This window comes from Peromyscus leucopus, chromosome 5 (assembly GCF_004664715.2).
Source record: "Peromyscus leucopus breed LL Stock chromosome 5, UCI_PerLeu_2.1, whole genome shotgun sequence".
Classification (NCBI taxonomy): domain Eukaryota; kingdom Metazoa; phylum Chordata; class Mammalia; order Rodentia; family Cricetidae; genus Peromyscus; species Peromyscus leucopus.
In genome coordinates, this window is record NC_051067.1 from 27,124,622 (window position 1) to 27,150,543 (window position 25,922).

The 25,922-nt window shown below is 42.9% G+C and overlaps 1 long non-coding RNA gene across 2 annotated transcripts in view; it reads right to left on the bottom strand.

Moving 5' to 3' along the window:
• Positions 1–10,053: 10,053 nt before the first annotated feature.
• Positions 10,054–25,922, bottom strand: part of LOC119088021 — a 30,187-nt gene continuing 14,318 nt past the window's right edge. For both annotated transcript variants that reach the window (XR_005091577.1, XR_005091578.1), the window contains exons 3-4: positions 10,943–11,171; positions 10,054–10,807 (exon numbers count right to left, since the gene is read on the bottom strand). This is a non-coding gene — a long non-coding RNA (uncharacterized LOC119088021). The remainder of the gene's footprint in view (positions 10,808–10,942; positions 11,172–25,922) is intronic.

The window sequence follows — 25,922 nt, forward strand, 5'->3', positions numbered from 1 at the left end:
TCTGTGTCATTCTATAGAGATAAGGAGGAGGAGGAGGAGGAGAGGGAGGAGGAGGAGGAGGAGGAGAGGAGGAGGAGGAGGAGAGGGAGGAGGAGGAGGAGGAGGAGGAGGAGGAGGAGGAGGAGGAGAAGCAAAACAATGCAATGGCACAGATTGGAATTGCTAGGATGCAACTATCTCTTTCTTTACAGGGAAACCATCACATTAAATGCTACTGCTGCAGAAGAAAAATGACAAGAAGTAGAAAGATATACAAAAAAAATATTAGTATTGAGTGTTTGTGTCCCCTGAAAACTTCATGTTGAGACTCAATTCCCAATGCAGAAGTTGAATATTTTCTATCAAGTTCAGATCCTAGGTCTTAAATATATATGGATAAGACGTAAAAGAAGAAGGGGGTGATTTGTATGGAAGAAGGGGCGTGCGGGAGGGATGATGGGAAACAAGAGTAATGGGGATTGATTATGAACAAAGTGCACTTTATGTAGTATAATAATGTAACAATGTCCTGCTTTAGTGTGTATAATGAATATGTGCTAATAATATATATATGTGTATGTGATATATAGTATATTTAATTACATAATTTAATATAATCATAGTATTCAATAATAATTTAAACAATTACTTGTTCTGTATTAGTACCTTATAGTATATTCTATATTAAAATGGTTATATATAGATATATATTTTTTATTACATTTGTTTCTGGGGGTAGGGGATGTAGCACACAAATGTCACACTGTACCTGTGACAGTCAGAGGAGGACAATTTTCAGGAGTCGTTTCTCTCACCACGTGATCTTGCAGATTGAACTCAGATTGTCAGGCTTGGTGGCAAGCACCTTTACCAGTTGACCCTTCTCACCTGTCCCAATGTATACCTTTTAAACGAAGTCCACAGGCCAGAATAACAAGAGGGAACCCTGAGTCTTTAAGGCCTTTGAGCTTTGTGAGTATCTATAAAGAAACACTTCAGAGTATCTGGAGGACATATCTAAAACTAAAGAAAAACTACCCAAGAGGCTTGGCCTTAACTCAATGTGACCTGTGCCTCTCACTGCAGCAGGACATATGTCTTGGCTCCCACAGAGCACTGTGATTCTCTCACAGGCTCAGGGGCTCTGATGGGCCTCATACCTACCACTCAACATGCCATACAATAAGTAATGATATTCCCCACAAAGGAACAGCTTCCACAGCTCCTGATGAGGGAATCTTGTTCACTGGAGGGCTCCCAGGTGGAAAAGTTGGTGACTCCCACACTCACTGACTACAAGTCTTTCCTTTACTAATGGGCACATGCTCCCCTCACTGTCTGTCAGCTTTCCTGAAATTCACTGTTCATAAGTGAGAGAAGTCGTGAACTGCTACCACCATGAGTAGTTACCTATGGTATGGATACATCAGTGTATGGCATCCATGTATATATAAAATGGATGGTGTAAAGTACATGCATATGTGACATGTGTATATGTTTGGAGGATGGATGCGTGTGTTGTGCATGGTATGTATGCATAAATGGTGTGTGGACAAGATGTGTATGATTGTGTGTATGCATGTATATGGTATGTGGCATATGTGCATTTTGTGTGTGTATGTTGCATGTTTCCTTTGCAGAAATTTCTGTGCTTTTTTTCTTCATGTCCATGCACTTGGCTTTTTCCTGGCTGACACTTTAGTTCATGCCGGCATTGCCCACACTACTCTCAAGCGCCTGTGGAAGAGAGGCCTCTACTGCAGCCACCCCATTTCCTGGCTATCAGACCTTGAAGTACTCATCAAGTCTATAGTCATCCTCACACCAGCCCAGCACAATGACCCAGGACTTGGTTAAGGGATTTGTGCAAAGCAGATGTGACTCAGCTCCCTCTCTGATGCTTGGGTAATTTTGGAAAGGAAAGCTGGCCAGAACAGTGTCCAATCTTCACAACAAAGATTAAGCATTTAAAGTGCTATGCTACCCGAGGTTGAGGGTACCTTTCAGCTGACAGCTTAGGGACAGCAGTGCTGACAGATGTGAATGGGTGGATACAGATGTGGGCAGGGCTGTGGGCAGCTTCTTAGGTGGCCAGCACTCTGCCAGTCACATACAGCATCATTCCTGCCTTCCTCTCCTCATGTGTCTCCCCCGACCCTCCCTTTTCAAGTGGGTAGCCCCTTCCTCTCTCTGTGAGTCCAACCTTTCCCCCTTCCTCTTGTGAGTCTGGCTTCAGGGACTCACTTTGTAGCATGCTCACTTTCTTGTCAGGGACTTGATCATGTCGGAAATACACGCTGACAGCATCTTGGGAAATCCCCTGAGTTACAGCCACCTCTGCACCCATTTTCTTAGGACAGATGGTATTTTGTGACAGCTGCCAGATTTACCAAGACCTTCTGTGTCTTGGGAATGATTCAAGTAAAAGCATAAAGCCTCCCAGCGAGAGGGGTAATGTCACCGGTCTGAGTTCTCTCTCAGTCTAACAGCAGAGCTCTTTGATTCGCTGCCCGATGGCCCCTCCTGTGCCTGTCTCTTTCTGTCCATATGCTCTGGGGGAAGCACTTTGAAAAATTCCAAGACTGTTCTCATTTAATTGGGAACAATTTTCTTCACCATGTTTACTGTACATTTCCACTTTGGCTATGGGATATGCTGTTCTCAACCTTCTTCCTGGTGGTTTTACAGTTCTGAAAATGAGTAGTCCTCTTCTTCCCCATTATTATTATTTTTTTCAAATAAAAATTATCTCGAAGTATCCTCCAATTTGCAGCTTGTCTGTGTCACATATTATGAGAGATTACAACCAGTTCTCACTGTGGCCTTCTACTGTGGTGTGAGAATCTACCTCTATGAGCCTCTTTAAGAGTTTGGGAGATCACGTGTCCCACTCTGTTTTGTGTTGCCATAACAAAATATTTGAAACAGAGTATTTTGTGAAGAGGTTCCTTTTTCTTTATTCTTCTCTCATATGTTACATCCTGACTGCAGTTTCCCCTCTCTCCTCTCCTCCCAGTCCTTCTCCTCTCCCTTCCCCCAGATCCACTCCTCCTCCTTTCCCCTTCAGAAAAGAGCAGGCCTTCTGGGGATGTCAACCAAACATGGCATATCAAGTTCCAATAGGACAATAGGATGAGGCAGCTCCCCTCATACTAAGGCTGGACGAGGCAACCCAGTGTGAAGAAAAGGGTCCCAGAAGCTTAGTTCATAATTTCTGCAAGTGTTAGAGGATAATTCTAGTACAGGCCTCGTGGTGGATAAGATGACGTGGTGGAAGATCACAAAAGAAAATGTAGAGGTCAAATGGTGAGAGAGAAAGCAAAAGAGTGTGGAGAAGTCAAGTTACCGCCTTATAGCAATCCATTCTCATGGACACTAACCTCATCCTGAAAGGACGTCACCAATTCCTCCTGAGCGTGCTGCTTTATGACTTCATTATCTCTTACAGAACTACAATCTAAATGTCATTGTGTGGGAACACGGTTTCTAACATATTAACTTTGGGGGGACAAATGGTCTCCAAAATATAAGACCAGGAAATGTTTTAGATCCTCACTAACTGAAGAGCTTTTACAAAATTGGGATCAAGCCCATGCGTCCTTCCACTCTTCTTCTTATTGTAGGATTTCCTGGGAGCTCCTGTTTATTTGATGACTGACAAGTCATAGGTTATACAAGGACAGCTCACTGTATGACTGGGCAATCATTGAAAGATCTTGACTCCTTAGTTAAATTGTCCCTTTCAATCCTGTATTGTCAGCAACAAAACAAGCACTAGTCAAAAAGACAACTTGCTAAACAACTGTGTGTTTTTAAAACGGCTGTAAGTGTGAATACAACATAAATATGTAGAAATGGAGGTGATTAGGAGTGGGCACTGCAAGAGTCCAGATGATCAAAACCGGTAACATAAATTGAATTCACTTCTAGCCTTTCAACCCTCAAGCTGGGTTTTGACAGGAGTTTACCTGGAGTAAAAATAGGTGTAGAAATATTCAGAGATCAATACCATACTCACTAAGGAAGTACTGTCTTTTGTTTATGCTTTTATTTTGAAACTCTGATTTAGTGTTTTGTTATTTGAACTCTGATTTAGTGCTTTCAAAGTTCTGGACCTTTAAGACTTAAACCCCGTGAAAGTGGAAGAATCTCAACTTCTAAAAAATGGGAAACTTATGATTAAAAGGGATAGAGCCTCTGCAGGAGACAATACCTAGAGGTTACTTTTGTTTTGAAAACCTCATTTAAGTCAGAATGGAAGAGAAGCTAATGAGCATTGTGACTGTATTTCTAATACACTAGGTCTGACCTTTGTGGTAAAAACCTGATGAGAAATGCTTAGCAGACCTCTTTCATCACTGCCCCACACTGCCCAGAACCTTCTGTGATCTTCAGAACATCCCGTCATCTGAGGGTGATGGGGTTGAGATCATCAAACACACCAATTCATAGATTTCGTAAACTTATCTGAGGCAACCACCAATAATATGTTGTCAGAAACAATGGCATGATGAAATACGTGTGTTGAAATAACCAGACAAGAGTGGGTATTGTTAATGAGCATTTGCATTAAAATGAGGTAAATTTTGAACCACTAAGAAGAATATCAATTAATTACAACCTCAAATTTATTTCCTGGGAATAATCTTGTGAGATCTACATAGTGATCAATATCTTTCCAAAGATACGTAATTCAATTTCTATATGCTTTGAACATCAAAGTAGTTTTTAAAAGTCTAAAAGGTTAAGGGCATGATGGGCCAGCCTGGCCTATATAGTGAATCCAGGCCAGCCTAGGCTACATAGTGAGACCCTGCCTCAAAAGAGAAAATCAAAAGATTGATTTTTGCAATTAGTTAGTAGACATAAAATGCAGCTAAAGACAGAGCTCTCGTACACTGCTACTCAAAGTAAGATTTGCTACAAAAGTTTTAAAAGACAATTTAATAACATGAATCAAGAGTCATTGCACTTTCTTATCCCTTACTTCCATATTTCTGCTTCTTAACCTATTTTTGTTGTTGTTTGTTTTTAACAAGAAAAGGAATTCACTATTGATGCTATTAGTCAACATTTTACACAGGTACTAGACAAAACAATAAAAAATTAATTTTGAGTATTTTGAAATGAAGAGGTTGAGACTCTCTGGCCTCTTACAAAAGGAAGATCTTGCTTCACTGCTCTGACCTCCGGCATCCTTCACCCCTCTTTGCAATGTCAGGATGCTCTATCTATACCTAGAACCATACGGAGTTAAAAAGACACACAACTGTGACTTCACAAAGATTCTGAGAAATGCCTGGTCAGGTAGTGTCCTCAGTATTCAAACAACTTAAGTGTGTGCATGAACAAATGTGGATGTTATGGATGAACCACTTGGCATGGCAAGATGTAATCAAGAAGTGTGGGGAACAGGGGACATGAAACTTCTGTGGCTCATGTCACACTCTATATATTTATTTGTTTGTTTATTTATATATTTATATGAGATAGGGTCTCACTATGTAGCCGAGGCCACCCTCTTAGTTTACAAATGCTAGGATTACTGTAAGTGCCCAGTATAAGAGTTAATTTTATTGAGTATTTTCTGTGTGCCAAGCATGGTTCTGATTCATTTGTTTTATTGTTTGTTTATTGTATTTGAAAACTTACAGTTTATTTTTTCCAGGTTAGTTACAGAAAAGGCATAAAATATCTATTTGTGCAGTTTAACAAAGAAAAACAAAGACCTATTACATTGAGTGGTCACCCTGGAGAATGTGTCCCTCCAACATCACAAGCAACATCACAAGCAACATCACATTCCTGTGGTGATGTTCACCATGACCATTTCTCTTTTGCCTCTCATTCAAGTTTAGTGTCTATAATGAGGCCCTAAACTATAGGTTTAGTTTTGTCTATTTTCTAGCTTTATGCAGATAGACATTCGTTTTGTGTCTTTTCTCACTAGAAAACTACAGTTCATTTTCTCCTGTGTACTATTGCATCTAGGAATATATTATCAGTTTTCCAGGGCCACATGGACTCTACCTTTGGGCAATTAGGAGCAACATGACTATGAACATCCTGTGCATACATAGGATCTTTTGGTTCTTTATATATCTAGAGTTGAATTGCTGGTGGATAGGTCTTCCATGTCCTCTGGCACTGCCCTGCTAGAGGTTACTGTTGTCAGCTGCTGGCAGGAAGGTGGTCTTTTGCTCCATGTCTGCACTGTCATAGGTTCTATTTCCACCAATTTGGTGGGTTGATATTAGTATTGCATTTGACTGTTTTTTAATAGTGATGTTGAATACCAGTTCTTGTGCATTAGAGGATTCTCTTTGTAATGCAGTACTGGGGAGCAAGCCCAGGCTTTGTGTATGTGAGGAAACACTCTACCAGACAGTTACAATTCAGCATTGTGTTCTGTAGTCTAAAATGATTGTTGACATATTTTAAAAGCTTGTGATTAGATTGTTTTTCTCTAATTTATAACAGTTCATGCACAACCTTTGTCTATTATGTTTGTCATTTGTATGTGTAATTGTTTTTCCTCTGGCTCAATATTTTTAATCTTTTAAAAATATTTATTTCATTATTTCGTTTATGTGGGGTGCACGTGCGTGTGTGTGTGTGTGTGTGTGTGTGTGTGTGTGTGTGTGTGTGTACACATTCATGTACATGTGCTTGCAAAGATGGAAAGAGCAGTCAGATTCCTTTGAGCTAGAATTACAAGCATTTGTGAGCAGCCCAATGTGGGTACTGGGATCTGAACTTTTGTCTTTTGATAAGAGTAATAAATTCTGTTAACTGCTGTGCCATCTCTCCATGGGCATATGGATTCTAAGTTTGGACAAAAGAAGAGCATGGTGGGGGGAGAGAGAAAGAAAGAGAGAGAGAGAGAAAGAAGGAAGGAAGGAAGGAAGGAAGAAAGAAAGAAAGAAAGAAAGAAAGAAAGAAAGAAAGAAAGAAAGAAAGAAAGAAAGAAGGAAAAAGAAAGAGAAAAAGAAAGAAGGAAATATGACTATGGACCTTCTGTGAACATACAGCCCCTGGTTTGTTTGTTTGTTTGTTTAACTTTCTGTTGTCTTGCTGAAATTCTGAATTTGAAAATAATGAAGCCATTCCCTATGATTAGTACTTGTTTTAAGAAAGCTTCTCCTACCTCAGGATTATGAAAACTCTCTCTCGTTTTTCTAAAGCTTTCTAGTTTCCAGTGTAAACATCTGCATCTTTACTCTGGATTGATTTCCTCAGAGAAGGATTTTATTTCATTTTTCACTTCACATGGGTATCCAGTCACTCCTTAAGGTGCATTCTCCAACTTGGTTCTCATTGCATCTGTGGATAGTGCTCTCACCTCTGTTACTAACACCTTGGATCTGGATCAGTCTTCTGGATTGGACTGAGCAGGAAACATTTTTTTAGAATCTTCACTAAGGAGTGTGAGTCAATTAGAATTCTCTTAGCTCTAGAAGATGTCCACTGTGAATATCCACCCTGGATGCATTTATTTTGTTTTTAAGAAACAGCACCATTGATTGTGACCTCCAAGGCAAGCAAGTAGCTTGGGTGATAGGTCTACAACATTTACGTAGCTACCCAGCAACAGATGCAATGCTTCATGCATATTCTTTCATGATGTAAACAATGATGTTTATTATTTTGGAGAAAGAGAAAATCTATTAGAGACTATCACCGGAGGTCAGGATCTGTGTATTTTGAAGATTCTTCTGAATGTCTATCCACACACTCTAGTTTGTTTTAAGATCAAATATCATCTTTCAACTTACCAACTCAAAAGAATTGATTGCTGTCAGATTCTTCACATGAACAAGTCATTATTGAATTCTTTGGTAGTGGAGGGAGCGGAAAGGTGAAACACCTTCTCTGATAACTATTTTAAAATGTAATAGAACAGTTACCTGAGGTCCTTGGAGAGGGACTACAAGCAGCAAGTGGAAAACGGTCCATAACTGGAGGAAAGAAATGGTGGTGGGCAGCTCACTCAATGGCAGGCATTGGGAACCAGATGTGTACAAGCCAGCTGTCTTATGATTGAGGGATCAGAAGACAGGGCCTACAACTACCACATCATCCAGAAAATGAGGGGGAAATCTGGCAAAACAAAGAGCTTAGAAGAAAGCCCAAAGTTATGTGAATAAAGTTTACTCAAACATTTAGCTGACTGTTGGAGTAGGCATTCATGGACTAGACACCAAAACTCCAAGAAATAGTTATGAACTAAGCAGAGACTTCAGTCACTGGTGAACACAGGCAACACAGGCTTTAAACTCTGAGTTAAATTAGGTGATACATTCTAAAATGAAATGAAATCAATAGAATCCATGATATCTATAAGTTATCATAAAATCTATATACACTGTAAGATTACGATACCTATAAAGAAGCAAGCAGACAAGACTACAGTCAAAAGAAAATAAATGAACAGAAAACAAATGGATATGAGTTAGGTATTAAAACTACCAGACAACTGTCTTAAAGCAGTTATTGTAGCAGTGTGTAGTGACACAAAATAATAGATATTATGCCTGCATATATAGGAATTTTACATGGAAATCTATTAGAAAAATCTATTAGAAAAGAAACAATGAAGATTCTAGAACAAAAAAAAAATCTTTGAAATAACAGACTTGCTGGTGGCTTTAACAGCCAATGGAGATGACAGGGGAAAGACAAAGACATGGAAACAGCTCAACAGAAACTTCTGTGCCTTGAGGAAAACGACTAGAGGGCCTCAATGGGGCAAGGGCCTCTTCCTGACAATGTCCAACTGGAATCATAGGAAATGGAACAGGATAAGGCAGAAGCTGTTAGTTTGGGTTTCTGTTGCTGTGAAGAGACACCATGACCATGGCAACTCTTAAGGTGGAAAATATTTAATTGAGGTGATGGCTTATAGTTTCAGAAGTTTAGTCCATGGTGGGACATGGCAGTGTGCAGGCAGACATGGTGCTGAAGCCGAGAATCCTACATCTTGATTGAAAGGTAACAGTAAGTAAACTGTTTTACTGGGTGTAACTTGAGCATAGGAGACCTCAAAGCCCACCCACACAGTGACACACTTCCTCCAGCAAGGTACTCCAACAAGGCCACACCTCCCTCCCATTAGTGCCACTCCCTTTGGGGGCCATTTGCTTTCAAACCACCACAGACTGTGTTTGAATTAATAGAAGTTGCAAACATCTCCAAATTAGTGAAAAATCTAATGACATGTTTAACTATACTCCATAGTCAGATGACCGAAAAGTGTGTTTAAAACTTATACTTTTCAGGTTTGACTTTTGAGAGAGAGACAGAGAGACAGACAGACAGAGAGAGAGAGACAGAGAGACAGAGAGAGACACAGAGAGAAAGTATTTTAATTGCCAGTATTTTATTTGGGTAGCAGAAAAACAGGCAAAATATGAGGAGTTCCTCAAAATGGAATGAATAAAATCTGCATCAGACATCAGTAAACAATACAAATAAAACTATCCAAAAAGAGGAATACCACAGAAAGAAAACAAAACAGTCCATAGTCACAGCAGCAAAGGATGGTGCTATTGAGCCACAATGTTCTATGGGATGCCACAGTTTCCTAGCTTACAGTTCAAATTACCTTTAAAGAATCATGTTACAGCGAATCAACTGGAGAGGCTGGCTTTCTTGTTAGTGAACGTCTATACACCTGCAGTTGACAGGGAATTTGAAAGATAGAAGGAAATGTTTTAGAGGTCAGCAAAGTCAGATGGACATTCGGACCAGTGAAAGCTTGGAAGCTGCAATGATCCATTTTTCAGTACTACAACAAAAAACTCAAGGCACAGTTACTTTATGAAGAAAAGAAGTTGATTTTGACTCCTTGTTTTAAAGGTGCAAGATCAAGGGACCACCTTTGGTAATGGTCTTGCTAACAGAGTTCTAGGATGTTACAAAGCATTATGACAGAGGAGTCTCTCTCTCTCTCTCTCTCTCTCTCTCTCTCTCTCTCTCTCTCTCTCTCTCTCTCTCTCTCTCTCACACACACACACACACACACACACACACACACACACACACACACGCATGTGTGTATCCCACTTTCTCTCCTTCCCTTTCTAAAGCAGTGGCTTCTTATCCTGTGGATCATGACAGTTATAAAGTAGCAATGACAATAATTTTATGATTGGGGAACTGTATTAAAGGGCCACAGCATTAGGAAGGTTGAGAACCACTGTTCTAAAGCCATGTGGGTTCAAACAACTGGGCTTCAAGATGACTGTCTAACCTAACCCTAACACCTGCCAAAGGCCCCACTTCCCACCACACAGTTGTAGTACCTCTCTATTTTCTTACCACCTCCCATCAGGGATCACATTTTAGCACATGAACTCACAGGAGACAGACCCGCATCTGATTCAGCACAAACCAAGCATCCAAGTTCCACTTGCCTCCTACGAAGCCCCAGGAAAGTTTTGTCTTCATCAGGGAAACAGGTTTGTAAGAGAACTGTGTGAGGAATTTGAGTACCTGTGACAGCATGTGTCCCATCAGCCACAACGTTATCCATTCTCAGTGATTTGACTAAGGCCATGTGGCTCTTCTCAGTGGCCCTTCTCAGTGGCCTCACTCCACCTGAGCTGGGACTCTTTCACTTCGTTCTTCATATTTCCCAGCTTTCAAGGTATCCTCCACACCTCTCGTGAGGTGAGGGAATGTATCATTCCCAGAGCTCTTACATTGGGCACACATGTTTCTTTCAAATCCCAGCGTAGATCCTTGAAGAAACCGAGGCTGCATTCTGATTATAATATGATGTAATTATGCTAGGCCCTGTGTTCACCTGGTTGTCTGCAAAGAGGACCTAAGACCAGAGAGAAACAGTTGGATTTCACAGGAAGGAATTGTGAGAAGAATGCTGCAAGACCATCCCTCCCTTAGCTCCCTTGTGTAGGAACACAGGAGCCATTCACCTGTCAGAAAGCCTACTTCCCCTTACCTGCACGGGGGTGGGGTGGGGTGGTCCAAGCCTTTGTGAAAGGTGGATGAGATGATGCATGGATGATGCCCCGTGGCTCTTAAGATGCAATGTGGTGGAAATATGATTTCATGTAACTCATCCAGGAAAGTTCTTTGAAGAGTTAACAGTACAAATCATGTGACTGTGCTCAGAGGTAGAGGCTTCTGCAGTGGCTCCTTTAGTGTGGTGCTCTTAACATCTTTGTTTTCTGAAAAAATAAATCATAAATGTGATGAAAATCACCAGATGTTCATGTGTCCCCACTTCTGGGAAGCTTGTCAGACAATGTCAGAGGTGACCACGGGATAGCATAGAGGCCAGCCTAGCAAAGCTCTCAATGTCTTAGAGTGACAGCCAAGACAGCAGATGGTTTTAGCGATTGAGCACGTCATTTGCAAGTCGATTGATATTTAAACCATAATGCTCATTGAAAAGGCCTGTATTCAGATATAAGACTAAATGAACATTTAAAAATTCTTGCATAATCTAAACTCATATTCACAAAATAACAATTTTTATTTCATTAAGATATACCCAGGACAGTATTCATCTTTGAAAATATGTGTGTGTGTGTGTGTGTGTGTGTGTGTGTGTGTGTGTGTGTGTGTGATGTACATGATTAATGTATATGTTATCTTCCTCTTCTGAAGTGAATGATCAAGCTAATTTTCTTGTTTGGAAACTATAAATAAGAACCTGTCTTACTGTGTTTTTTATAAGTGCTTTATTTCCCAAGGGAGAAGCAAACTGGAGGCTGAGGTCTAAGAACAGATACATGGCGTGGCACTCATCAGTCCTGAAAAATTAAATGAGATTTCTTTCAGTTTCTGAAAAAACTCTTCCAATTGGAGTTTTGCAGAATGATAAATTGTGCTGTGACAGAAGAAGCCAAGCTCCATGTCAACATTTATTATTCCCTGACACACCTTATTTTGCTTTTAGTGATATGTACTCTTTATCTAGCCACATCCAAGTGAAATTCCAATCTGCTACCCTCCTTTTCTGACCCCATTCAATAAGTCATTCACTTACTTCCTTCTGCTGAGGGGGCTAAAGGGTTTGCTTAAGTTCCCATGTTATGCTTGGGACCTTTGCTATCTGTAAGACATCACCATGTAGTTAAGGCAGGAAATTTTATGGTTGTGTTATAGAAGCTTGCTGCATTTTAATGAAAATACAATTCAACAGAATATGGCTTTGTCTGTCTGTAAGTGACCTTGCTGAGCTCCTTACATTGGGCAAACACAGCATGCTTGTTTCCTGCCCTTTCTCTTTCCCATGGAAAACTTGCAAATATACATGAGTTCTCATTCTGGTCGTAGACTCTGAGATGGTCCTCTTTACTTGCTAATGTGATACAACTCAGTATTATCTAGGAAGAGAGTCTCAGTGAAGGATTTTCTACATCAGGTTATCTGTGGGCATGTCCATGGGAGATTATCTTAATTAGGTTAATTTATGTAGAAAGACTTATCTCACCATGGGTGTCACGTTCCCTAGGTAGGGAGTCCTGAACTATATGAGTGGAGTACCCAAGCTCAGGACAAGCATGCATCCCTGCATACATTCATTTTTCTCTGCTCTTGACTGTGGAAGTAATGTAACAAGCTGTCTCAAGATCCTGCTGCTCTGCCAGAGCAATTAATGGACTGTAATCTGGAATTATAAACTAAATAAATCCCTTTACCTATTGCTTTTTGTCAGTATTTTACCACAGCAACAGAAACCAAACTAGTAAGACCCACCAGCTATTAACTAGTATCAGAGTAAGAAAATCTGAAGAAGCCAATACCTTCCTTTGATTTTGTAGAAGTCCTTTCTGTTCTCTCTCCTCAGACACAGTGCATGAATGGGTGACTTTGCATTCATGTCACACATGTGAAGGCTTGTCCAAGACCAGAGGGTCCCATGTGCCATTCATTAAAAATATCATATTCATGTTAAAGGCACATGAGCCAACCAGAGTGTTGTGGAAGGGAGAATTTGTATTCCAGCTCAACCCTTCCCTTTTTCCTCTTTGAGGAAAATACCACTTATTAACAAAATGGTTCCTGAGACAATTGGTAAGAAGTGGTCTACAGGACTGCAGAGGGATAACATTGTTCAGTTTGTTGGCTTGTCCCAAAGATGTTCCATTCCGAGAAATCACAAAGAACTAAGTCCTCTTCTCTCAAAGAAAAGTGGGGACTCGCTACCCTCAGGACCCAGCAGCAGCACTCAGAGCCTTAGAGGCTTAATGAAGGTCATATGAGCCAGAGCCGGGACTGTAAGATGTAGGCAGTGGTCAAAAGAACTTGAATATAGGGAAAGAAGGAGAAGAAATGCAAAGTGGCTTCTTTATGGGCCAACAGTAACTTGATATTGACATAGAGGGAAGTTTTGTACTGTTACAAGAGTGTTACATATATGTGATTATCTTCCTAACAGGAGAGTTTTCTTTAAGTCATGGACTGAGCTAGTACACTGTAATAAAACCATGCTGCTTTAGTTGCAATCATTATCACACATTAATTGTGCATTTGTAGGATTTTCATATACATATGTATCTCACATTGACCATCCATTCTTTGCTTCTCATGACCCTCCTTTCCTCTTGCTCTCTGCCTACTTCTCAGTCCCTAATGGCTCCTTCTCTGTTTTCCAGACAAAATTTGGGAGTTCTTATTTCTTGGAGAAGATTGGCCCTTGTTCAGATGGAATGTGTAGCTCTTTTATTGGGGAAAACTAAAGAAGAAAAAAAGTGTCAGCTGAGTTAGTTTGCAGAGCTGCACTTGCTCTGTAGATCATATTTTGAGTGACACTGGACTAGGAAAACACTTTAGTTGAAATTAAGCATAGAGAATTGGCATTCTGAAACAGTCAAGTCTAGACTAGGGGCCTACATCTGCTACTTTACTTAGTGAACGCTCCTGGGAAAATTGCTTCCTTTTTCACATTGTTTCATCAGCAGAGATAATCATGGTGACATCTAATCAAGTTGTGAAGATTAGAAGATTTTATGTTATTTCAATGCTATGTCTTAGCAAGCAGCAAATGCCCCAAATAATGTTAGTTGACAAGATTATGTTTTGTAAGTATTCATTGTACATTTATTAAGTATGTACTGCTTACTAGTTCCTTGTGATAAATTTGTTAGGGCTACAATGATGAATGAAACACAGGGTTGGAACCCGCTTAGTTACTATCCTCTTAGTATCCTAGGTGCCCAGGACAGGTGAAGGTCAATTGCTCCTGTAGCAGGAATCTTAAAAGTTCTTATTGATAAAATCAAACCCGACTCCAGTTATTGGGGTGAAATGCTGGAAGGTCAGAGAGACAGAATGATCCACAGCTAACCTCACCTGGCCAACTTTTCAGCTGGTCTTGTCTCCTCAGACTGGAGGCCTTTGAGTCCTCATCCGGAATGGGTCTCAGCTGAATTACTGCTCAAAAGCCTGAATGCCTAACCAGGCCAAATGCTTAACCAGTCAAATGCTTAACCAGCCAAATGCTTCTAGTTTCTGGTCCTCACATCTTATATACCTTTCTGCTTTCCACCATCACTCCCTAGGATTAAAGGCTTGCTTCCTGGGATTAAAGGCGTGAGTCACCAAGCCTGGCTGTTTCCAATGTGGCCTTGAACTCACTGAGATCCCAGATGGATTTCTGCCTCTGGAATGCTAGGATTAAAGGCATGTGCTATCACTGCCTAACTAGTGGCTTTTCTGTCCTCTGACCCCAGATAAGTTTATTAAAGTACACAATATTTTGGGGAACACAATACCATCACATGCTCCTCTGACTTTCTGAAAAGCATGCAGAGAAACAGTTATTTCAGATGAGTACTTCCAGAACAACAAAACAGACATTTCAAATGGCTTTCACTGGAGATAACAAGAAAACACCAGTTCCAACTGGTTGGAGAAATCAAAATGGCCTTGGTGTTCATTTTTAATTCTATGGTTCTGGATCCATTTTCCCTAAGAGTCCTTTGGGAATCTTCCTCAAAACATTGGCTCCATGTCTAGAGGGTAGAGAGATCAGGACTGTATTTAAGACTATTACCCTCAACTGAGTCCAGAGAAAGCAGACTTGCTTCTGGAAGTTTCTGAGCAAACGAGGCAGGGACTTTCTGGGCAAAAAACTACAACTCTATAAAAAATTTAAAAAAAAAAAAAGAATTTTCCTTAGGCTTTGATCTCAGTGTCACTGACTTAAGTCACATGTCTCACAATCTGCACCAATCTACCAATCAGCACAAGAAACCAGGGGGCACCAGACCAGAGATTCTCCCTGGAAAGATACTAAGTGAGAAGGCTCCAGAGTTCCCAAGAGATGCTGAGAGAAAATATCAGCAAGTCCTCCAGGAGTTTCAAAAAAAAGAACAGCCATAGGAAGTGTCAGACATTGAAAACTCCTGGAGAGGATGGTCAATTGTGATTACATAATTCACAGACAAGGAATTCAAGACAAAAATAAATAAAGATGGTGAATTTTCTGTGGCTTCACAGCCAACTGTGGTCAGCAATGACTCGGACTTTGGAGCTAGGATTTCATATTTCAATCTCATGAGCCTTCAAGTCCAGCTTATTTTGATTTTCATCCTTACTAATAGAAATAAGAACAAAGCATATGATGTGGGCAGATTGTTCATTATTCTGGAATCCTAGAAGCTGCTGGGTACCCGAACTCGCCCTGAGGAGAGTGGTGAAGGCAGCTTATTTGATGTAACTTGTTTACAAGACCCTCTAATGCCTTCTGAGGATATAGATTACCTCTCAACATTCTGATGTTTTGTACTGTTCTGTTTCCTTTCAATGAACCTTAAAAGGACAATCCGTGGTCTATAAGAGGACAGCAGCACTTGGGGTGCTGTGTTGATGTGTGGGGATACTGGGCAGCATAAATCCTACTGCATCTTAGTCCCATGCAATGTATGTAGATTCCTTTGACCTTAAGGCTTGGTGTGCAGAAATGTTCAATTATTAGATTATTATACGGTTAATGCTATTTTTGTGATGCTTTTGTTTAAACCCATGGTTTCATCTTACTTTCAATAAATCCCAGGATAATAAGAACAATTTTATTGTTCTAGTCATCACCTCTACATATTGAGGAGCTTAAACTTAATCATCCTGAAAAGAGTTGTGTCTACTTGAGTAGACTCTTTATTTATTTATTTTGGTCCATATTTCTGAGGCAGTTTTCAGGGATGAAACCATTCACATGGGAAACCTCCCTGGTTCCCTCTCACGAGTAAGCAATTTATAATTTAATGTAAATCTTTAATGTTACTGCATCAGCAAGCTAGGCAGTCCCACCTGACTGGTGACTCTTCTGTGCTGAAATATGCTTCAGTGAGATTTCAGTGTCACCATAAGGAGACAGGTAACACATGTAACCTATTGACTGTTTCTAAAATTCCCACCCCATGCTTCCACTCTCACTGAAAATCAGTGTGACGTTTAATGGTGTGTTTAGCCTGTGCACATTTACAATGTCACAGAATCTAAAGTTTCCCTTATGTCCCCTTATGTTTTTGCCAATAAGCATCGCATCACCTCTAAATACTTGATGAAAGCAGGGAAGGGGATTAGTCCTCCTCACTTCAGTGACTTGTCAATTTGTTCCCAGTTAGAAGCATATCTGCCTAGGAATAGCAAAGCCAGTGACCTTTCGGGTGTCAATTTGCTTCTCCATCTGTCCCATGATGAGACGCTGGGCTGATGCAATCGAGCTGTGCTTCCCTTGTTTTGGGTGTCAATACATGGATTTCTGAAAATTGAGGTGCTTTGGCAATTTCATCACATGCTCTGTGAAGTTTACACAGATCTCTGGGTACAGCAATAAGCCTGAGACTGAGAAGAGAGCCCCTTCAGCTCTCCTTTCTACTCGATGATTTCATACAGCTCCTTCTAATATTCTAGTCCTTTTGCTCTCCCAAATGAAATTACCCACCCCTTTTTTATAGCTATGGAATACTAATATGTCTGTGCTTCACAGAGGAACAAGAAGAATGTCTTCAGGAAAGTGTTTCTGAATTGACATCAGCTGTGTCGTATAGGGAGTTGGGCAATTGTCGCCTGTTAGATCAGCAATCTATGAAATGATGTTGTAGGCTTGTCCATCATCAATTTAGAGATTTAAGTGAACAGCTGCAGTCCTAATCATTGCCAGGAAAATATTATCAGTTTAAAGTAAAAGTAATTTGAACCAAGTCAGATTAACTTAACGCATTTTTATAAATCCTGATTTTAGGTAATTATTTTTTGAGCCATTTACTTTTTTATGGGTACATAGGAATAATGATGATGAGCCTCTCTGTATATGGACTTTATTTTGGCATATTATCTTTCACTGACACTGGGTTTTGTATACGACACATAAGACATCAATTTTATTTCATTTAAAACTTTAAAAATTCTGATTCTTGTTCAGGTTACATCTTATGCACCCCAGAGTCTGATGGGTCACTATTTGGACTAGTGACCCTTGATCTCTCGGTCCCAACCACTGCTGTGTATATACTTCTCTCCTCTGTCTACCTAGCATTTGAGTTTAGTATTTGATCTGAGTCATTTCATTAGTCCCTGTATGTCCAGCCAGAGTCCAAGATAACCACTCAGGTTATAAACCTGATCTTGGTGAAGAGTGATGGGGTCTGAAAACCATCACACACACAAACACAAACACACATAAACATACACACACACACATACACACACACACACACACACACACACACACACACACACACACACATCTTGTCTTCCCTTAATTACAAACTTTTTGAAGGCCTAGACTGTGTCTTACCCAAAGAATGACATTTAGTACAGATGCTGGCACAAACACGCTTTGAGTGTGAGCTGGGAACCCAGGCATCAAGACACTCACAGACAAGTTTGATTTAGTTAGAACTGTGCTGTAGGAAAGTCTAAGTGTTTTCAGAAAGACTGTGACCTGCAGACCCTCCGGGAGTGTAAGCCACACTGCACCAGCTGGTCTCAGGAGTGTCTGGGGCTGGAGATGTGAGGCCTGGTTTTTCCAGTGATTGTTTTGGATTTATCCTGTTTCCATTTCATCTTCTTAAGAAAACCCATTCTTCCACCTCTTCCTTTTGTTCCTCCCTCCCTACTCCTTTCCTCTCCCTTTCCACCTCTTCCTCCCTCCCCAACCCACCCTCCTTCTCTCCCTCCCTATCTCCCTCCCTCTCCCCGTTCATTCTTTCCTTGATTTCTTGACACCCCCCACCTCAGGGACTGGCCTGTTGGTTTGGGTGCTGGATAACAGCACAACACAAGACAATGAGCTCACGGCCCCAGGGCACATCTTACATGTGCTCTGCCGCCACCTCTCTCTCATCTTTTCCAATATGATGTTTTCTTTGTGGTGTGACATCATCATCATTTACATAGTTGACATTCCATATACTCTGATGACAACATGAAGACAGCCACCAGTGACCGATGGTCTGTATCATCCCACATGTGTGAGCAGCTCAAAGTCACTGGAGTGAAATAATAAATCCACTGGAGTGGATTACTGTTTGATACACCAGAGAATATGCCTCCAGGTTGGTTGTCAGTTAGGGCTACATGGCATAAACACTTATCCCATGCCTTTAAAGAGCAATAAGTGTCCTTGCTCTTTGATTATTTTGGTGTCCTATTAATGATAATTAAGTTTGTGTGTAGGTGATTAACAGACAAAAGTAGCACCATCTTTAGCTAAGATGGCCCAGGGCTGAAATAGGGGCTGTTGCTTCAGCCAAATGTGGTGATAAACATCTGTAAGCTCAGGCCTTGCAGGCTGAGCCAAGCAGTCAGCTAGCCCAAGGTCAGCCTAGATTCCATGAGGAGACTGTCTCAACCAAAAGAGGAAATAACAAACAACAAATCTCCTTTCATTCACCACTCTTACAATTTTTCCCTCATAATCCCCAGAGTTGTTTTAGCTTCAACCATCATATTGACATTCCATCCAGTAAAAAGGGTAAAAAAGGCAATGTGGATAGCTTTTCAAAATCATTCTCCCCCACCCCATGTGTGTGTGTGTGTGTGTGTTTGTGTGTGTGTGTGTGTGTCTGTCTGTCTGTCTGTCTGTCTGTCTCTCTCTCTCTCTCCTTCCCTCCCTCCCTTCCCTTCCTGCCTCCCTTTGTCCTCTCTTTCCCTAATCCTTTCTCTTTCTCTGTATCCATTTAAATCTGGTCCATAGTTCAGTCATCTGGCCATAACCAGCTACAAGAGACATGAAGAAATGTGTTATTCGTGCAGACAATTGCTCAGCTGAAAATTGGAGGCTCAATTAGTATAGTGGAAAGGGTGAATGGCTATGGGGGCACAAGTCGGCAGCCCAGTCCTGTGCCCAGAGCAGTACTGTGCCCTGAGCAATCCTGTGCCCTGTCAGAGCAGTCCTGTGCCCAGAGCAGTCCTGTGCCCTGAGCAGTCCTGTGCCCTGAGCAGTCCTGTGCCCTGAGCAGTCCTGTGCCCTGAGCAGTCCTGTGCCCTGAGCAGTCCTGTGCCCTGAGCAGTCCTGTGCCCTGAGCAGTCCTGTGCCCTGAGCAGTCCTGTGCCCTGAGCAGTCCTGTGCCCAGAGCAGTCCTGTGCCCTGAACAGTCCTGTGCCCTGAACAGTCCTGTGCCTGAGCAGTCTGTGCCCTGAGCAGTCCTGTGCCCTGAACAGTCCTGTGCCCTGAGCAGTCCTGTGCCCTGAGCAGTCTGTGCCCTGAGCAGTCCTGTGCCCAGAGCAGTCCTGTGCCCTGAGAGCAGTCCTGTGCCCTGAACAGTCTGTGCCCAGAGCAGTCCTGTGCCCTGAGCAGTCCTGTGCCCAGCAGTCCTGTGCCCTGAGCAGTCCTGTGCCCTGAACAGTCCTGTGCCCTGAGCAGTCCTGTGCCCAGAGCAGTCCTGTGCCCAGAGCAGTCCTGTGCCCAGAGCAGTTCTGTGCCCAGAGCAGTCCTGTGCCCAGAGCAGTCCTGTGCCTGAACAGTCCTGTGCCCTGAGCAGTCCTGTGCCCAGAGCAGTCCTGTGCCCAGAGCAGTCCTGTGCCCTGAACAGTCCTGTGCCCTGAGCAGTCCTGTGCCCTGAGCAGTCCTGTGCCCTGAGCAGTCCTGTGCCCTGAACAGTCCTGTGCCCTGAGCAGTCCTGTGCCTGACAGTCCTGTGCCGAGCAGTCCTGTGCCCAGAGCAGTCCTGTGCCCAGAGCAGTCCTGTGCCCAGAACAGTCCTGTGCCCAGAGCAGTTCTGTGCCCAGAGCAGTCCTGTGCCCAGAGCAGTCCTGTGCCCTGAGCAGTCCTGTGCCCTGAACAGTCCTGTGCCCTGAGCAGTCCTGTGCCCTGAACAGTCCTGTGCCCTGAGCAGTCCTGTGCCCAGAGCAGTCCTGTGCCCAGAGCAGTCCTGTGCCCAGAACAGTCCTGTGCCCAGAACAGTCCTGTGCCCAGAGCAGTCCTGTGCCCAGAGCAGTCCTGTGCCCAGAGCAGTCCTGTGCCCTGAGCAGTTCTGTGCCCTGAGCAGTCCTGTGCCCAGAGCAGTCCTGTGCCCTGAGCAGTCCTGTGCCCAGAGCAGTCCTGTGCCCAGAGCAGTCCTGTGCCCAGAACAGTCCTGTGCCCAGAGCAGTCCTGTGTCCTGAGCAGTCCTGTGCCCTGAGCAGTCCTGTGCCCTGAGGAATCCTGTGCCCAGAACAGTCCTGTGCCCAGAGAAGTTCTGTGCCCTGAGCAATCCTGTGCCCTGAGCAGTTCTGTGCCCTGAGCAGTCCTGTGCCCAGAGCAGTCCTGTGCCCTGAGCAATCCTGTGCCCAGAACAGTCCTGTGCCCAGAGAAGTTCTGTGCCCTGAGCAGTTCTGTGTCCTGAGCAATCCTGTGCCCAGAGCAGTCCTGTGCCCAGAGCAGTCCTGTGCCCTGAGCAGTTCTGTGCCCTGAGCAGTTCTGTGTCCTGAGCAGTTCTGTGTCCTGAGCAGTCCTGTGCCCTGAGCAGTCCTGTGTCCTGAGCAATCCTGTGCCCAGAGCAGTCCTGTGCCCAGAGCAGTCCTGTGCCCTGAGCAGTTCTGTGCCCTGAGCAGTTCTGTGTCCTGAGCAGTTCTGTGTCCTGAGCAGTCCTGTGCCCTGAGCAGTCCTGTGCCCTGAGCAGTCCTGTGCCCTGAACAGTCCTGTGCCCTGAGCAGTCCTGTGCCCTGAGCAGTCCTGTGCCCTGAGCAGTCCTGTGCCCAGAGCAGTCCTGTGCCCTGAGCAGTCCTGTGTCCTGAGCAGTCATGTGCCCAGAGCAGTCCTGTGCCCTGAGCAGTTCTGTGGCCTGAGCAGTCCTGTGCCCAGAACAGTCCTGTGCCCAGAGCAGTTCTGTACCCTGAGCAGTCCTGTGCCCTGAGCAGTCCTGTGCCCTGAGCAGTCCTGTGCCCAGAGCAGTCCTGTGCCCTGAACAGTCCTGTGCCCTGAACAGTCCTGTGCCCTGAGCAGTCCTGTGCCCTGAGCAGTTCTGTGTCCTGAGCAGTCCTGTGCCCTGAGCAGTCCTGTGCACAGAGCAGTCCTGTGCCCTGAGCAGTTCTGTGCCCTGAGCAGTTCTGTGTCCTGAGCAGTCCTGTGCCCTGAGCAGTCCTGTGCCCAGAGCAGTCCTGTGCCCTGAGCAGTCCTGTGCCCAGAGCAGTAGCAGACAGAAGATAAGAAGAGAGGGCAGCGGTGTGGGGCCTGGGGGCGGTGTCTCGGGAGTGCCAGGAGAAGAGGTGACTTCCAACAGTTATGTGAGACCTATGAAGCTTTGGCAGCAAAGGGCCTCGTCCCTGGAGCTTCCCTTTGCCTGCCCAGCAGAAGAACTGCTGTCTGCAGCTGTGTTCCTCCCACGGGAACTGAGGAACGTCTCCCTGGAGTCAGGAACTGCTGCAGGGAGCTCTGTCTTCTCGTACAAGGTGAAGGGAACTGTGACTCTCAGCACTTGATGCCTTCTGTGTAGCCCTGGAACCTTCAGTCACGACACAGCGTTCACCCTGTGGGCTTCACTGTGGCCTGAGGACTGGACTTCCTTAGGGGACAGCTGAACCAACGTCTCCCAAATCTAGTTAGACCCAGCATCAGCCTGACCGGGAGAAAATAACACCAAACACAAATGGGATCCCAAGGACTCGGGAAAAGGGAAAAGGTGCATTCAAGACTCCTCTATGAAGCAGACATTCACAGAGAGCAAACAAAAGAAGACTCGAAGGGAAAGGTGACATCAGCAGAAACTCACAAAAACCATGATGAGCACAGGAGTCCCCTCATCACCTCTAGCCCACAGCTCTGACCTCTACAGTTTCAATTACTTGAAGTTGACGGTAGTCTAAAAATATTAAATTGAGTCTGTGGGGCTGGCTCGGTGAGGAAAAGTGCTTGCCACACAAGCATGAGGACCCTATATAAAGCCAAAGATAGCTAGCTAACTAGATATATAGATATATTGATAGACAGATAGATGGATAGATAGATGATAGATAGATAGATAGATAGATAGATAGATAGATAGATAGATAGATGATAGATAGATAGATAGATAGATAGATAGATAGATAGATAGAATTTAATAGAAAATCCCCCAAAGGAACAATCCATCACTGTTAAATTGAGTATATGTTCATGGCATAAAGAGGTTGCATGTTGCCCTGCTCTATCATGACTGGGACACGAGGTGTCTTTTTGCCCATTGTTTCTGCTTTATGTACAACCCATTCAGTAGTCACTTTGGTTATCAAATTGCCCCAGAGCTCATTTTTCTTAAGTAACCTCATTTTGCTTAATAACAACCCCAAAGTGCCAGAGCAATGTTGCTTTAATTTTAACACAATATTATCATGACCATGCTATTATTAATTACTATTAATCTCCTATTGTACCTAACTGATATGCTGAGGTATACGTATAGAGGAAAAAGCAGTACAACATGGTTTAATACTAGTTCATTTCAGGTACCCATTGAGGATCTTAGAACAAATTTCCTTCAGATACTGAAGGGCTGCTGTATATGAAGGGACAATAGGCAGAACATATATAAACACAGGGTGCAGTAACTTTTCCAACAGTTACCTATATCTGGACCGGCTTAACTTTCTACTCATGACCTCTTTTTTTCCCCAAGAAACTTTTAAATGACCCTAGGGATCTAGGACATAAAATAGGTGCATAAATCAAGCAATTACTTATAATAAATCATAAAGAAATTTGTTTAAAATATTCTTTGCCATATGTACAATTTTACTGATTATTGGTAATTAAAATACATTGGCATACAAATGAGATGGAGGTGCTTGTTTGCTTTAACATGGATTCATTCTTTTTTCCTATTTACTTATTATAAATGTATTTCTTTATTTTGCATCCCAGCTGCAGTTTTCCCTCCCTTTTCTCCTCCCAGTTCCTCCCCCGTGGAGACCCACAGAGGTTTCCTAGTGAGAACTTACTCAGGGTCTGAGAATCGGAGCTTGCTTTACCCAGCAGGGTTGCATAAGGGGGTGATTTGACCACAGGCATAGTTACCAGGTATTTGGAAGGGTCTACACTTGGCTGTGTGTCGTGCTTTGATCTAGCAAGGGGAAGTCTTGCCATGCCCCTTGGCATTGTTATAAAAAGCCTTTTGAATAAACATAAAAGGCAGTTGGGTATTGACCCAGGTCCTCCCGAAGCTATCCTGTGTTTCTGTCTTTCTCCTCTTTGTTATCTTTCTATCTAATATTTTCTTATCCCTCTTTCCCCTTCATAAGAACCCTTGGAAATGTGGGAGCTGGCCTCCCACACTCTCCCCCCCACCTCACCCCCTCTGTTCTTACCCCCCAAATCCACTCATCCTCCGTTTCTGTTTAGGAAAGGGCAGGTCTCCCAGGAATATCAACAAAACATGGCATATTAAGTTACAGTAAGATTATGCACCTCCCCCTATATGTTAAGGTTGGGTGAGGTGACCCAGTATGAGAAGTAGGGTCCCCAAAGCAGTAAAAGAGTCAGAGACCACCTCTGCTCCCACTTTTAGGAGACCCATAAGAGGACCATGCTACACAACTGTAACATATATGCAGAGTGCCTAGATTAGTCCCATGCAGGCTGCCTGGTTGCCAGTTCAGTCTCCATGAGCCCCTATGAGCCCATGTTAGTTGATTCTGTAAAATTTCTTGTGGTGTCCTTGACTCCTCTGGCTCCTACAATCCTTTCTGCTCCTCTTCATCAAGATTCTCCAAGCTCTGCCTAATGTTTGTCTCTGGATCTCTGTACCTGTTTCCATCAGTTGCCGGATGAAGCCTCTCTGATGACAATTGGGCTAGGCACCAATCTATGAGTATAGCAGAATATCATTAGACATCATTACGTTGACATTTTTTCAGCCAGTCATGTTTGGTGCTATCCTAGGTCTCTGGGTCATCTGGTGCTCCAGGCAGTGTCAGGGGTGGGCTTACTCCCTGGCATGGGTTTTAGGCTAGACTGGTCATTAATTGGCCACAACCTCAATCTCTAAGCCACCCCGACCCCAGGACATTCCATAGGGAGGAAAAATTATAGGTCGAAGGTCATGTGGCTGGGTTGACTTCCCACTCCTTCCACTAGAAGTCTTGTCTGGTCACAGGAGATGGCCAGTTTAGGTTCTGTAGAAGGATTCACTCTTGACAGCGCCTCATCAGTGTTTCCAGAGTCTATTGATGTTTTGTTTATAGTTATCAATGCTGAGAAGACTGACTCACAAATATGTATTTTAAAAAAATGGCAGATGGATGTTTAGGGCCATTCCTGAAATTGTTGGGAATTCTGTCCAAATCCCAAGTCAAATTTTGATATCTAATAGTGTGTGTGTGTGTGTGTGTGTGTGTGTGTGTGTGTGTGTGTGTAACTCAAGTCTGCAACTCAGACATCAATTTTTAAAACCAAAGACTCTAATACAACACCGTGCAATGATATACCAACTTGATATTTATATGCTGAGGAATAATGATGGGAAACTAAAGTCTTTGTTTTACATAATTAAATCACTATGTCTTCTAAGGACAGAAAATATTGTATGGACAATGAAGACACTTCAAGTCATAATAACATGGTCTGGATCCTGACTCAAGATAAATCAGAAGGTCTTTGTTGGCATTAAAAGGTATGATGATGTTATATGCACTGCAAAGTGAACATGTCCTGTGTTCATAACCAAGATTGTGGTGAAATTGTGTGACACAACATAGATGAGCCCTACCAGAAACTCCTCAGATTTCTTTCATGTTTGATTTCAAAAGAATTGTTGATCATTGTAAACTCAGAAACCCTTTACTTTTAAAGTTTTCATAATCCCATGCAAAGTCTTAACCCACAGGATAATATGCTTAAGAAGCTGTGATCCATGTGACCAGCCAAGAAGCCAGCACATTGGCTATAGGTCAGACTTGTGAGCAGTGGGGCTGCTATCTCTCTTAACAAACAGAAACCTCCTATGCAGTTTGTCCAATTTGGAGATCACTTAGTTACTACCAGCTTTCTTATTTTGTGTCCCCACTTTAAACCTAGAGCCATCCAGAGACAGTCACATGTGTATACATAAAAATGGCCGAGGGGGCCCTGCTTACACTAAGTAAGCTATGTGGTTTCCCAAGGTAACAGCCTCAGATGCATCAGGGCACACCTGCAACCATGACTGGTTTTATCCCTTCTAAGGCTTTCCTAGTCCCCAGCCCATTTTTGAGTCTGTACCAGAACATAAGGATGGCTGACTCTCTTTCTATTACACAGCCAGCTTGGAACAAATAGGCAGCTCACTCCGTTTTGGTCTCCATTTATTGTTGTAGAAACTACATTCCTTTCAAAACTCATTCCAGCAGCACTACATGCAAGGTCTCTATTGTCACCTCTTCCAGAAAGCCTTCATTGTTCTCTCCTTGTCCACATCACCCTGGCTTTCTCCCAAGTATATGACCTCATGTTATCCAAGACAGTGGCAAGTGACCTGATATACTCACTCCACAGTGATCCCACCATCTCCATCAAATACTGGCATTTGACAT